This window comes from Hypanus sabinus, chromosome 12 (assembly GCF_030144855.1).
Source record: "Hypanus sabinus isolate sHypSab1 chromosome 12, sHypSab1.hap1, whole genome shotgun sequence".
NCBI classification, from domain to species: domain Eukaryota; kingdom Metazoa; phylum Chordata; class Chondrichthyes; order Myliobatiformes; family Dasyatidae; genus Hypanus; species Hypanus sabinus.
Window position 1 is genome coordinate 79,370,094 of NC_082717.1, and position 14,193 is coordinate 79,384,286.

A 14,193-nucleotide genomic window follows, 5' to 3' on the forward strand; every position below is an offset into this window, starting at 1 on the left:
ACATACAAACATCAGTTTCTGACAGTTACCCCAATTCAGAAGGCCAGACTCTGTGGCCAAAAAAAATATCCAAACATAATTACTCAGTAATTAATATTTCCTCCTTTTAGCCAGTTTTCAGCCTGTGAGCAAATATTATCGTCCAGTCTCTATGTTTGGGGTAGATGGCTGAACTAATATGGGGTTTGCCTGACTTAGGCATCTGTTAGTCGCCAGTAAAAAAAAGGATAATTTCTTACTACAAACAAGAGAAACTCTGCAGATGCTAGAACTCTGAGCAACATGCACAAAATGCTGGAAGAACTCAGCAGGCCAGGCAGCATCGATGAAAAAAAGTACAGAAACGTCAATTATACTTTTTTCAATTGATGCTGCCTGGCCTGCTGAGTTCCTCCTGCATTTTCTGTGTGTTGCTCAGATAATTTCTTGTTATCTTTTTACTAGTCTTAAGGGTTATGCCTTAGCATTGCGAATGAATTTCTTCCACTTCTATGGCTTCTAAATTAGACTTGGTGGAGAGGATGCAGCAAAGAGGATGCATGTTAATCCAGTGCCAGGGATTTTTATTACTTATTTTATATTATATATTCATTTCTGATATAAAAAGAGGTGGAAGGCCAATGCAGTGGTTAGCACAACACTTAACAGTAGCAGTGACCCATCCTGGACATCCTCTCTTCTTCCTTCAGTCAGAAAGAAGTTGCAAAATCTCAGGTTCATTTCCCATTGCTGCCTGTAAGGAGTTTGTATGTTCTCCCTGTGACCATGTGGATTTCCTTTGGCTGCTCTGGTTTCCTCCCACATTCAAAAGGATTACCAGCTTGTAGGTTAATTGGTCGCTGTAAACTGTCCTGTGATTAGGCTGGGGTTAATTCGGGGGGGACGTGGCTCGAAGGGCTGAAAGGGCCTATTCTGTGCTGCATCCCAATAAGTGAATAAGTAGGTTGGCAGATTAAGCAATTGTGGAGCCACAGACTAGACAGGAGGTGATTGGAGAGTTTGGGAGGGGATTCACACCTTTCACTGTCTGCACCGAGCTGTTCCATGCTCCTGAGGTTCTCAATGCCATCCCGAAATCTTCTGTTCCACATTGAGTGGTCATGGGCCAAGAATTCCCTGGATTTTTCCAAGGAGGATGTCCTTACACCTCTCCTTCTTTCTGCCTTGCAAACTCTTCCTATGGTAGAAGGCAGAACATTTCAGGAAAATTTTACAGTGCATTTTATAACCGCAGGGTATATAAAAGACCCCATTCAGCCTGCATTGTCTTTTTCAGCTCTCAGAGCAAACTCACCAATCCTAGTGCCCTCCACCCATTACTTCCCTGCAACCTATTCCTTCACACTCACCCATTATTGCCCACTGAATGTCCCACCAACCACCAACACACCAGGGCAATTAAGGTGGGAGGAAAGCTCCTGGGGGAAACCCATGCAATCATAGTGAGAAAATGCCATCTCCTAATGGACTGCACTGTCACTGTCCGCTGCACCAGTGAAGTACTTTGAAGTCACTGCGTCATAAATCAGAAAAGCCCCTAAATATTTAATGGGAGAATTTCCCTGTATTTGTTCTAAATTAATACCAGGCTAGATTAGAACATAGAATAGTACAGCACATTACAGGCCCTTCAGCCCACAATGTTGTGCCGACCCTCAAACCCTGCCTCCCATATAACCCCCCACCTTAAATACCTCCATATACCTGTCTAGTACTCTCTTAAATTTCACTAGTGTATCTGCCTCCACCACTGACTCAGGCAGTGCATTCCACACACCAAGCACTCTCTGAGTGAAATACCTTCCTCTAATATCCCCCTTGAACTTCCCTCCCCTTACCTTAAAGCCATGTCTTCATGTACTGAGCAGTGGTGCCCTGGGGAAGAGGCACTGGCTGTCACTCTGTCCATTCCACTTAATATCTTGTATACCTCTATCATGTCTCCTCTCATCCTCCTTCTCTACAAACAGTAAAGCCCTAGCTCCCTTAATCTCTGATCATAATGCATACTCTCTAAACCAGGCAGCATCCGGTAAACATCCCCTGTACCCTCTCCAATGCTTCCACATTCTTCCTATAGAGAGGCGACCAGAACTGGACACAGTACTCCAAGTGTGGCCTAACTTGACTTTCATAGAGCTGCATCATTACATCGCATCACTTAAACTCTATCCCTCGATTTATGAAAGCTAACACCCCATAAGCTTTCTTAACTACCCTATCTACCTGTGAGGCAACTTTCAGGGATCCGTGGACATGTACCCCCAGATCTTTCTGCTCCTCCACACTACCAAGTATCCTACCATTTACTTTGTACTCTGCCTTGGAGTTTGTCCTTTCAAAGTGTACCACCTCACACTTCTCCTGATTGAACTCCATCTGCCACTTCTCAGCCCACTTCTGCATCCTATCAATGTCTCTCTGTAATCTTTGACAATCCTCTACACTATCTACAACACCACCAACCTTTGTGTCGTCTGTAAACTTGCCAACCCACCCTTCTACCCCCATATCCAGGTCATTAATAAAAATCACAAAAAGTAGAGGTCCCAGAACAGATCCTTGTGGGACACCACTAGTCATAACCTCCATTCTGAATGTACACCCTCCAATCTGAATGTACTCCCTCCACCATGACCCTCTGCCTTCTGCAGGCAAGCCAATTCTGAATCCACCTGGCCAAACTTCCCTGGATCCCATGCCTTCTAACTTTCTGAATAAGCCTACCATGTGGAACTCAGTCAAATGCCTTACTAAAATCCATGTAGATCACATCCACTGCACTACCCTCATCTATATGCCTGGTCACCTCCTCAAAGAACTCTATCAGTCTTGTTAGGCACAATCTGCTCTTCACAAAGCTATGCTGACTGTCCCTGATCAGACCATGATTCTTGAAATGACCATAGATCCTATCTCTAAGAATCTTTTCCAACAGCTTTCCCACCACAGACGTAAGGCTTACTGGTCTATAATTTCCTGGACTATCCCTACTACCTTTTTTGAACAAGGGGACAACATTCGCCTCCCTCCAATCCTCCGGTACCATTCTCATGGACAACGAGGACATAAAAATCCTAGCCAGATTGGACTAGCTTATGCCTCTACAACATTAATTGGTGTCATAAACCTTTGATACACATCAAAAACCCAACTAAGTAAGCGCTGGTTATTCTGGGTGGCACAGTGGTGTTGTGCTCTACCGCGCCAGTGATCGCAGTTCAATTCCTGCTGCTGTCTGCAAGGAGTTTGTACGTTCTGCTGTGAGTACATAGGTTTCCTCTGGGCGTTCTGGGTTCTTCCCGTACTCCAAAGGTGAATGGGTTAGGGTTAGTAAATTGTGGGCAAGCTATACTGGTGCCGGAAGTTCCATTGGCAGGACCCATGACCTGAATGGGACTGTGACCCCATACGTGACCTGAAATGTTGACTTTTCCTTACCCTCACAGATGCTGCTCGACCTGCTCAGATCCTCTTACAGTCTCTTTCGCTTTTAACAGGAAGATTGGCTCTGACCACCGTGACCACTATTTATGGACCGCTTTCCACAGTAACCGTACAGACAACTGGATGGAGTTCAAATGCCTACATACTGAAAAGTAAGTCATTTAGCCCATTGCTAAACGTAAAGGAAAGGATGACAACACCTCCACGCGGAAGGTAAAGCAGCTAAATGTATATTGTTGTTTGGCTTCATGCCTTGTACCATTTGTCTGAATTTTATGCGGCTGAGTTGCTAGCTTGATGCTCAACCCAGCACAAATGGAAAATGTTCAAGGAGACGGCTGGGTTCAAAACCTGGATCTCTCACCTGGACGTCTGGTGGAGATGTCACTACATCAGCAGCTGGCTAAATGTAAATTGCTTTCATATAAAATTCATCTCCTGTTAATTCTGATATTAACCAATGTCAGTTAAAGCCTTAAAATAACAGACCACGTCAATGAAATGTGCTAAGTATCAGTAGTTGCTTCTAGGTTAAATTTATTTCTTTAAACCAAATGCAGGTCACTTTCAAATTAAAGTTTAAATTGGTTAGCTGCTCTCAGATTCTTCTTTGGGATGGTTTTGAGGTAGAAATTAGCCATTCAATGCTATTTTAGACAGGCTATCAAGCCAAATTAATCCAGTCAGAGAGATCTAAAGGATGCTAATCTTCCCAGTTTGTTAATAGGTTACACCACTTACAATCTTTCCAAGACGTGTATTGAATAATCCAATTCCATCTGGTCTGAAGGGATTTAAAATGGTTCATTTCTGGAGCTGATTGCTTTAAGAAGCTACTTCCTTCCTGCTGAGGGTCTGATTGCATGGACATGTGGATTATTCATCTTTGCTCTTCGTGTTCAACAGTGGAATTGGAGTAAATGAACGCAGGTCTCATTAACAGTATGCAAGGAACGTAAAGGCTAAAATGTCCAAGGCTCTCTGCCCATTTTAGAATATGCATTCGCTGTTACAACATAAAAGCCTCTTCAATCACCCTGGGTGTGGATTGCACCTTCCTTAGGTGCATGTTACTGCACTGTAACAGAAAGACTCTGATAGTAAACAGATTAACACCTCATTGGCTTTCTGCTGACAACTCTAAGTTTGACTTTCTTCAGCTAGGAAATGGCAGACTGCTTGTGACAGAGCCCCTGGAGGGGGCACACGAAGCTTCATGGTTTTGGAATAGCACAGCTGTCCACTTTCCCCTCACAGGCTGAATTTAATTGAGTGAAGTCTGTGAATTCCTCACACATGCTGCACTATTGCTATAGATGTATTATATAGGAGAGAGTAGTGGGGTGGAGGGAGGGAGGAAGGGAAAGAGACAGACAGATAAACAGGTAGACAGAGAAAGAAACAGGGACAGCCAAAGACAGGCTGAGAGAGAGAGAGAGAGAGAGAGAGAGAGAGAGAGAGAGAGAGAGAGAGAGAGAGAGAGGGGGGGAGGAAAGGAGGGAGAGAGGGGAAGGAGAGTGCAGAGGGTGCAGAGGAAAAGATGGAAGGAAAAAGAGAGGGAGGATAGAGAAGCAAGGAGTAAGAGCAAATAAGAGACAGAGGGAAACACACAGAAAATACTTGAGGAACTCAGCAGGACTGGAGAAAGGTCTCAGCCCCTAATGTTGACAGTACTCTTTTCCATCGATGCTGCCTGGTCTGCTGAGTTTATCCAGCATTTTGTGTGTACTGCTTGGATTTACAGCATCTGAAGATTTTCTCTGGTTTGTGGAGGGAGAGAGACAGTGTGGTGGAAAGGGGAAGAGAGGGAAAGAGAAAACAGGAGAAAGAGAGTGAAATATGGAAAAGAAGAAAAAGAAAAAAACTCTAGTGATTTGCTCAAAGATTACAAAATTGCATAAACATGATGAAAGGTTTATGAAGAGTCTCTGGCAATTTAGTGGGTTAGTCAACTCTTCCTGTTTGGGAAGCTTTGCAGCTGGCCAACCCTGAGTCTTTGTAGACCACAGAGTTTAGGTTTCAAACAGGTGGATGTGACATTGGCTCAGAAGCCTGTGGATTTGCCTTAATGATCAAGGTCTTCAGTCCAAGAGAGTTGTCAATTCTAGCCAAAGAAACTTCCATTTCATCCTCTTTAGTTCACCTCAGACAGGAGATCAGTTAATGACCTCTGTGCGAATTGCCCCCCAATTCCTGCTCCCGATTACTAATTAAACAGTGGCTTTGACTTCATCATTTATGTATACATATGGTACGTAAATTTATTTACATATACAATGGAACACAAAATGTCCCTGATCCCTACGGTTGAGTTATTATGTTCTCAGACAAATAAAGTTGCCATTTTGGCAAAGACTCATCACATAAGGGAAGAAACAAAATCTCAGACAAAGCATGTACAGAAAAGTCTTAAATATAAGAAATGCTGCAGATGCTCAAAATACAAAGCAACACCTACACAGTGCTGGAGAAACTCAGCAGGTCAGGCAGCATCTATAGAAGTGAATAAACTGTCAACATTTCATGCCGCGACCCTTCTTCAGGACTGGAAAGAAATGGAGAAGATGCCAGAATAAAAAGGTAGCGGGAGGGAAAGAAGGACAGCTTAAAGGTGATAGGTGAAGCTGGGGGGGGGGGCAGTGGAGGGAGTGTTGGAGGCAAAGGGCTAGTGAGGGAGGAATCTGATAGGAGAGGAGAGATGGGAGTGGTCTGTGGGAGAAAGGAAAGAAGGGGGGCACCAGGAGGAGGTGATAGGCTGGTGAGAAGTGGTAAGAAGCCACAGTGGGGAATAGAAAAAGAGAAAAAGTTGGGGGAAATTTTTTTTTACTAGAAGGAGAAATCGATGTTCATGCCACCAGGCTGGAGGCTCCCAGATGGAATATAAGGTGTTGCTCCTCCATTCTGAGAGAGGCCTCATGATGACACAAGAGAAGGCCATGGACCAACATGCCAGAAATAGAGTGCGAATAGGAATTCCACTTTTGGCAGATGGAGTGGAAATGCTCTACAGAAAAGGTTTCAGCATGATTCTTGATGAAAGAATTCTACACAAGGGTATCTTTAATATACTTCTAACATTCAAGAAGTGTGGCTGTGATTTTTAAAAAATCCTCAACCTTGAATAACTTGCTTTTCTCTATCATTTTTTAATGTGGTGACCTATTGCAAAGGTACCCTCTTCATGTGAGATCAATACACAAAGGAGCTAGGGGAACAAAGTGGGTCTGGCAGCTTCTATGGAGAAAAATAGACAGTAAACGTTTTGGGTTGAGACCTTCCATCTAGATTGGTGTCTTGACCCAAAATGTTGACAGTCCACTGAAATCCTTCAGCTCCTTTATGTGGCACCAGATTTCCAGCACCTACAGTCTTTGTGTCTCCTTCATCAGGAAACTTGACTGCTTTAAACAGCTGATACAAGAGCCAATACTATCCTTTTGGGATCAAACCAGTCTTTTACTTATTCACTGAGTACTTCTGAAGACAATCAAGGTTTGGTCTCTATTCTTCAACCTTCTTCTATGAATTATTCTTAATTTTTGTCTGAACTACAAACTTATTAAGAGCCTTGAGACAAAGTGTTTCACTAAAGTAGCTACATTAATCAAGTTATTTTTAGAAAGAGCGGGAGGCAATGCTGATTAAAGTAATGGTGAAATAGCACAATAACATAAAGTACTGTCTATAAAACAAGTATTGTTCATTACATTCAGATTAAATTATTGTCATTCACACCAAGGTGCAATGAAATTAATTGCTCCCTTAAGCTCATACCTCCAAGAGAACCAGACCTTGTTGTGGTTTGGAGGCTTGTGTGCCTCATAACCTGGAGAACTTTGTTGGCTGGAGTCAGGGCTTTTTTCTTTAGCTCTCAGTAGCATCACCCATGACAAACAGGTGAAAAGGTAGAGGCCAGACTAAGAGTGGTCCACCAGTCTTCCAGTTTCCGGGTGCCAGCACAGGACTAATAGCCCTGTCTGGTAAAACAAAACTGTTATGGAAACAGCAATGAAGAATCCTTCTGTCTCTGTGTGCGATGGTATTCCTGAGTCTCCAGCTGGGACTTGCATGACTGACAGTATTGGAAACTAAAAAAAAACTGCTACGATGGAGGAAGCCCTGGCACCACGATGGAGACCAAAATTGGTTTCTGGAATGTACAGGCCATGTACTGCTTTGCCAAAGTTAGCAAAAGTACCTGCAGAAATGCGGTGTTTCAGCCTACAGCACGTATACTGATCAGTGAAAGAGTCTGGCAGACTAACGGCAGGAACTGGTGAAACAGTTTTGTCCTCAGGAAGGGAAGATGGTCGGCATCATGATGGTGTAGCTGTCATTTCGAAGAAAGGCATTGAGCAGTGCTTGCTGGGGTGGAAGCCAATCAACAGTAGGATACTGAGTGTCAGACTGAAAGGGAAGCAAGTGAACATGATTGTGATCCAGTGATATGCTCCAACTAACGACAGTGACATTGAAGAAAAGCAGCTGTGAATAATCGCATTTGGAGGTAGAGATAACACCACGCCACAACATAATTATCATCATGGGAGGTCTAAACGCCAAAGTAGGAGGTAACAACTCACACTTCACTAGGCATCAAAGGATATGATGAGAAGGCAGGTGTATGGGGTTGAGTGGGATCTGGGATCAGCCATGATGGAATGGTGGAATAGACTCAATGGACTGAATGGCCTAATTCTGCTCTTATGTTTTATGGTCATGGGCATGCATGAGTGTAGAATGATGAATAACAATGATGAAAGGCTGGTGGAATTCTACGCCATGAACAATCTGATTATAGGAGGTACCCTCTTTCCACACCAAGAAATCCACAAACTGATATTTTGCTCTCTCAATGGAAGCGGAAGAGCCACATTGACAATTTGATGATCAGTGATATGTGGAGACGGCACTTGCAGGATGTAAAGGTGAAGAAAGGAGAGGATACAGGAAATGATCACCTCCTTGTTGTCGCAGTGATGAAACTTAAGCTGAGAGGCACTGGGACCAGAGCATACGTACAAAGGTGTTGTTGATTCTCGCCAAAGTCATTGTCCAATGAATTACAGATGCTACCAATGTGTGCTTGAGAAAGGAGCAAGCTGGCATCAGGAAGGACAGAGGCTGGGTCGACGAGATCTTTACACTGCATAACGTCAAAGAGCCGTGCACACAGAGTGGCAGAGACAACTGCATGTACATTTCATGGTCTTTGAAAAGGTTTTTGATAGTATCCATAGGGAGAGCCATTGGGAGAGCCCAGAAGAGTGGAGGAAACACAGGAGACCAACGCCATCTTGGTGTCATACTGTAGGGGCAGGAATGAGGACACTGGGGCACTTGAGGAGATGGACAAGGACAGAGAGAGTTGGAGGACATTCATTGATGCTGAAAACACAAGTGCCATAACGGGCAATGGGTAAGCGAGTAAGTTGAAGCTCACAGGGTAAAGAGGATATGTGTAATGTAAAAACAACAATAAATACAACTACAAGTGCAAAACAACAGTAATCATGCAAAGAAAAATGGTACAAATATATACAGAGAAGGGTAGGTCTCACCCATTCCATCATTCAATAAGGTCCTGGTACAACTTTTTTCTCTGTTCAACATGCAAGTGCTACACATCTTTTAATATAATAAAAATCTATTGGTGTCTACTTTGAATAGTCTCTTACTGAGCATGTAGTCCTTCCTGGGTACAGGATTTACAACCCTCTGGATAAAGGATTTTTGCTCTAAATTGCCAGCTCCTTATTTTAATTCCTTCTAACTCATCCCCACCTCTGTGTTGCATCACTCCTTTTCTCCTGAACTGCAGAGACTATAGGCCCTATCTGCCCAATGTCTCTTCCATTCCAGGCAAAGTGATTTGATGTCACCATCAATATGGTGAAACATGAGTCTACTCCTTTCATCCTATGTATATCCTTCATTTTCTAGGGAAAACCTAACAAAAATAAAACAATAAAGAGCGTCCTTTCTCCTCTACTCAAATCCTCTTGCAAGATACATATTGTTTGCATCCTAAGTTACAATGATTCGTGAATAGCCAGCTGCTCTGAATACCTATACCTCTCAATCTCTCACCGTTTAAAAATTACATTTTTCTATCTTTTTAGTATCGTTATAGAAGAGACCATTCAATTACTGAGGCTGTGCTAGCTCCTCTGCAAGATAGCTAGTTAGCCCCACAGCCGATACTCCTGAATATTTTCTCCTTCAATTGATTATTAAAGTAGGCTTTGAAGGCTGTTGTAGAACTAATGCTTGTTGGTACATTCCAAATTCCTACCCGGAGGAAATATTTCTCAATTCCCCCTCCGGTTCCTTTACTACTTACCTGAAACCTGCATCAACAGTACCTATTGCTTGTCCTTAATATACTGAAAGTATTTTCTCTATACACAATATTTAATTAAATAAATTTCTGTCCCTCTTTGCCTTTTCCAAAAGTAAGAGTAACCAGAGTTGTCATATACCTAAGTGTGCTGGGCAGGGTGCTTCTGTGATATGGAGGGCACAGAACTGTTAGATTTCCCTGCCCATCACCAGGCTCCATTCCTCCTTAGCTCCTCTGTTTTGACACTTTATTTGCTTGTGTCATTGGTGTTCCATATTTACTTTATTATACTCCAACAAGGAGAGGCTTCTGGTGTCTCTCTGTGGATGACCCTTTTCTTCCAGTTACTTTTACTCATAGGGCAGATTACCTCGGTTTCTTCTGAGGCTTCCTCTTTTCCCCCACCTATCACTCCCTCTCTTGACCCTCTGTCATCTCTTCTTTCATTGACACCTGCTCTTCAGGAGGGGTCCGGGGCCTTATGACTGTGGTTTGGGCTATTGAGAAGGTTGACCTTTCCTTAGTCCTTGTCTCAGTCTCTGCTGGAGCCTCTGGACTGGCAGGGGATGTGTCTGCAATCCTCAGGGGGTTGTTCGAGCCAGCTCTTCCCTGTATATTGCCCTGTATATTCCATGTACCCACATTCCCTTCGACAGCAAACACTGAGCGAGTGTGGATAATGACTTCACTTGCATCCATCCTTAGTCTGTCATTCACCCAGTGCTGGCTGTTCCAAAACCCAAATGGGTCCTTCAGGTCCAGCTAGCTTCCTGCTCATTTGACATAATAAGCCAGGAAGGTGAGGATGTCCACAACAGGCACATGTGAATTAGGCACTTTCTGAGGGGGGAGGGTGAAGAATAGTTTTACCTTCAACAGTGACATTGGCGTTTTGTTGTCCTTCTTCCCAAAACTCCTATAAAACTTTCTGTCATCCTACCAGTTGCTTGATGTTCAATATATCCACAACCATGGGAAGCCCTGGAGGCAATAGATATCCTTCAGCTCAAAGTTGCAACACTCTGGCAGGAACTCCTTGATGAGGATATCCCTGGTAAAAGGGTTCCCTTCACTTAACAGTATTTCAACTCTCTTGGCCTCCTCTCAAGGTCATTGTTGAAGGTCACTGATGGAGCTTGTTGGTTTTTGTAAGAAATGTGCAGGAAAGAGGCATTAGATTGGTTTCCCAATCAGCATCAGGATCCACCCCTATAGCTCTCATCAGTCAGCCAGCTGATTGCAAAGAGTCATCATTGTCTACACTACTGCTCCCTGCCGGATTCTGTGTGCTCCAGATTTCAGCACAATAATCTACTTCCTCATCATAGCAGTCCTGTTCCCAATACTTTGCTGTGACACATTGCCACAGTCTCTGCATTACGTTTACCTACCTTTTTCCAAAACCAGAGGTGTTGTTCACAAGGGTTACTTGTGGATAATTGGGCTTTGAAGTGTAAGCAGACACCTCCCTCGAAAGGAACTGATGCTCTTTGACAGCTCAATGATTCTAATAGACAGAGAGATTCAAATTACTTCGAAAAAGTCATTACAATTGGAAATAAAAGTTGATGAAAAATACTTGAAAGCACTAACAAAAATTGAAAGCATTAAAACCAAATAAATTAACTTGTTACCTTTTTCCACAGGGCAAATAGTTTGTTGTACCATCAAAGTTGAAGTGGCAAGTAAAACATGCGTAGAACATTGAACAGTACACAATGTTGTGCCAAAATTTTAATCTACTCCAAGATCAATCTAACACTTCCCTCCCATATCTTGTTCCATTTCTCTTTTATCCATAAGCCTAAGATGCTCTTAAGTACCTCTAATTTATTTGCCTCTGCCACTACACCTGGTATTGTTCCTTGCATCCATCACTCTCTGTGTAAAAAACTTACCTCTGACATCCTGTTATGGTTTCCTCTGATCACTGTACAGTAACGGCCTCTTTTATTATCCCTTTCTGTCCTGGAAAAAAGATTCTGACTGTCCACTCCATGAGTGCATCTTATTAGCTCATCCACCTCTCATGTATTTTCACTCCAAAGTACAATGTCGTAGCTCGCTCAATATTTCACTTAAGACATGCTCTTCACTCCAGGTAAATTTCCTTTACACCCTCTCTTAAGTTTCTACATCCTTCCTATAATGGGGCGACCAGAACTGAACTCAATATTTCAAGTGTGGTCTAACCAGGGTTCTATAGAACTGCAAAGTTATGTCACAGCTCTTGAACTCAATCACCCTACTAAGAAGGTCAGCACACAACATTCCTTCTAAATCCAACCTGTCAACTTGTGTGGCAACTTTAATGTGTCTATGAGGGATCAAATACCCTGTGCACTCATGCCCTCTCTTTAGTGCTTCATTATTCTGTCTCCAGATCAATACTGGGTCCAGCTGGGGAGTAGAATTTCAGTTGTATTGGTATCTGACATCCTCCTCATTTCAGATTTGTACCTCTCACTGCTTTCATACAGAAGTCCAAGGAATGCTGATGTACAAACCACTGGTTAGGACTAATATCAATCACAGTTTTGCCCAATATATTTTTTAAACTTTACAGCGTCCTTCCTACATCTTGGGAGACGTTGATCATGAAATATACCATCATCTTTCATGAGCCTTTAGCTGACTGAGAAAAGGTCTTGTCTGAAGATCATGGAATTGCTGGGCAAGGAGTTCACTCTCTGGCACAACACTGATCCTTCCTCTCTGATATGCATCTAAAACTCGGGTCACCCACAGTAAGCACCACAAGCACAGGAGAAATATCGCAGATCCTCCAAATTCACTGCAATGAAAAGCAAACTGAAATAATTTTTTTACATTGGCCTCATCAAATCCACAGAACCAGGGCAAAACAAATCATTTTCATTCCAAAGGAACTACCAAACAAAAAGAAGATGAAGAAGATAATGTACGAAACAAAATCCACAGCAGCTATATTATCAGTACAATCTTGGTATTCTCCGTCATGCTCAGAATATCTGTGTTCTTAAAAAGAAACAACAATTGTAGCTTATAGCTGCACACAGATCTTTGAAATCTGATGTCCAACCTTCTTCCAGTTTTTACCGGAATTAGCGGAGGAGAAGCTGTTCGGTTTAAAAGAATTCTTCAGTGGTTCATAAACAAGTAGTTTCAATGTTCCTTGAAAATTAAGCATGTGGCAAAGTAATACACTGCACATTTAACATCCAGCTGACCATGTCAGTGATACAATCAAAGGTGGAGACCAAATCCAGACTTTTAGGAAAGGTAAGGTTTAATTCTGAACATGTCAAATGTGTGCAATGGCAAACTTCGATCAGGAAATTGTCTATATTTTAAAATTTAATATTGCTTCAATTCTGATTTTAAACATTATGTTTCTTCACTAACTGCAAAACGGTGATACATCTTTGTTCAGAAAGCAATCTGAGTGACTCACCAACAAACCAGTACATCAGGCCTCCCTGTCTCCAGCCAACTAACAGGAATAATCAACCACTCATTATCTGCAGCCTATTTAAACCCAGCCCTCATCTACAGCCCTTGTTCATGAACCAGCTGGCCTCAACCAATTATTCAAGTTATTGTTCATTATAAGTCATCTCCTCTGCTTTTGGGTCTACAGGATGAATGAGCCATCATTTAATCCAGCAGCGTATGTTCACCTGAAGGAAGTAGTCTGTTGACATGAGCACACAATGCAGAAGCAGCAGGAAACCACTGACAATCTGCTCACCACTCTCTTCCAACACTCTGTCTTAATACTACAACCTTGCTACAGTCAGCATCTTCTCTCTCACCTGATGAAGTCTCATGCTCAGTGCTGGATTAAACTGTGGAGTGTGGCTGGAATGCAGAAGCACGGCTGGCCCATTACAATCGTGGCCTCTTGAAGCACTTGAAAGATGGGCTGTTTACCTGGGGAGTGCCCACCAACCTCAATCTCCTCATCATTCTGGCCCACTGTCTCAATGAGCACCTTATAAAACAACCATCCAGATTATCAGTCAGAGCCCTATTTCCATTCCCAAAACCATTCCAGCCTGTGGTTCCCTTCCTAGAAACCTCCAGTGCCCAGGTAGTAATCGAGAGTTCCCATAATGCAGCAAGCGTGAACATTGGTTGAGAAACAACTTGTATGCCTACTGTGGAGCAGCTGAGCACTAAAGCATCAAAAGGCCACTGGCATCCGGGAAACAGCATCACCAGCATACAGATGAGTAGCTTTCTATCTGGTAAGCTTGCCCGGGCCCCTCATTCCAGCAGCATAGTCTGATTTACTCTCTCTGTCCTCCTCCGTACCCTGATGGTTCTATGCCTACAGGAGGCCCTGGTGGATTTTGGCACAGCAGGCAACTTTCTGCTCTGGACTCTGTGCAGCTTGGACTTCTCCTTAGAGCCTATCTCTC

The 14,193-nt window shown here is 43.0% G+C and overlaps 1 protein-coding gene across 1 annotated transcript in view; it reads left to right on the top strand.

The window, feature by feature from the left end:
- The first annotated feature begins 1,918 nt into the window (after positions 1-1,918).
- The window catches only part of foxa2 (forkhead box A2), a 39,234-nt gene continuing 26,959 nt past the window's right edge, over positions 1,919-14,193 (top strand). The window contains exon 1 of the mRNA XM_059985368.1: positions 1,919-3,599. The gene's annotated coding sequence lies outside the window, so the exon portion shown is untranslated. The remainder of the gene's footprint in view (positions 3,600-14,193) is intronic.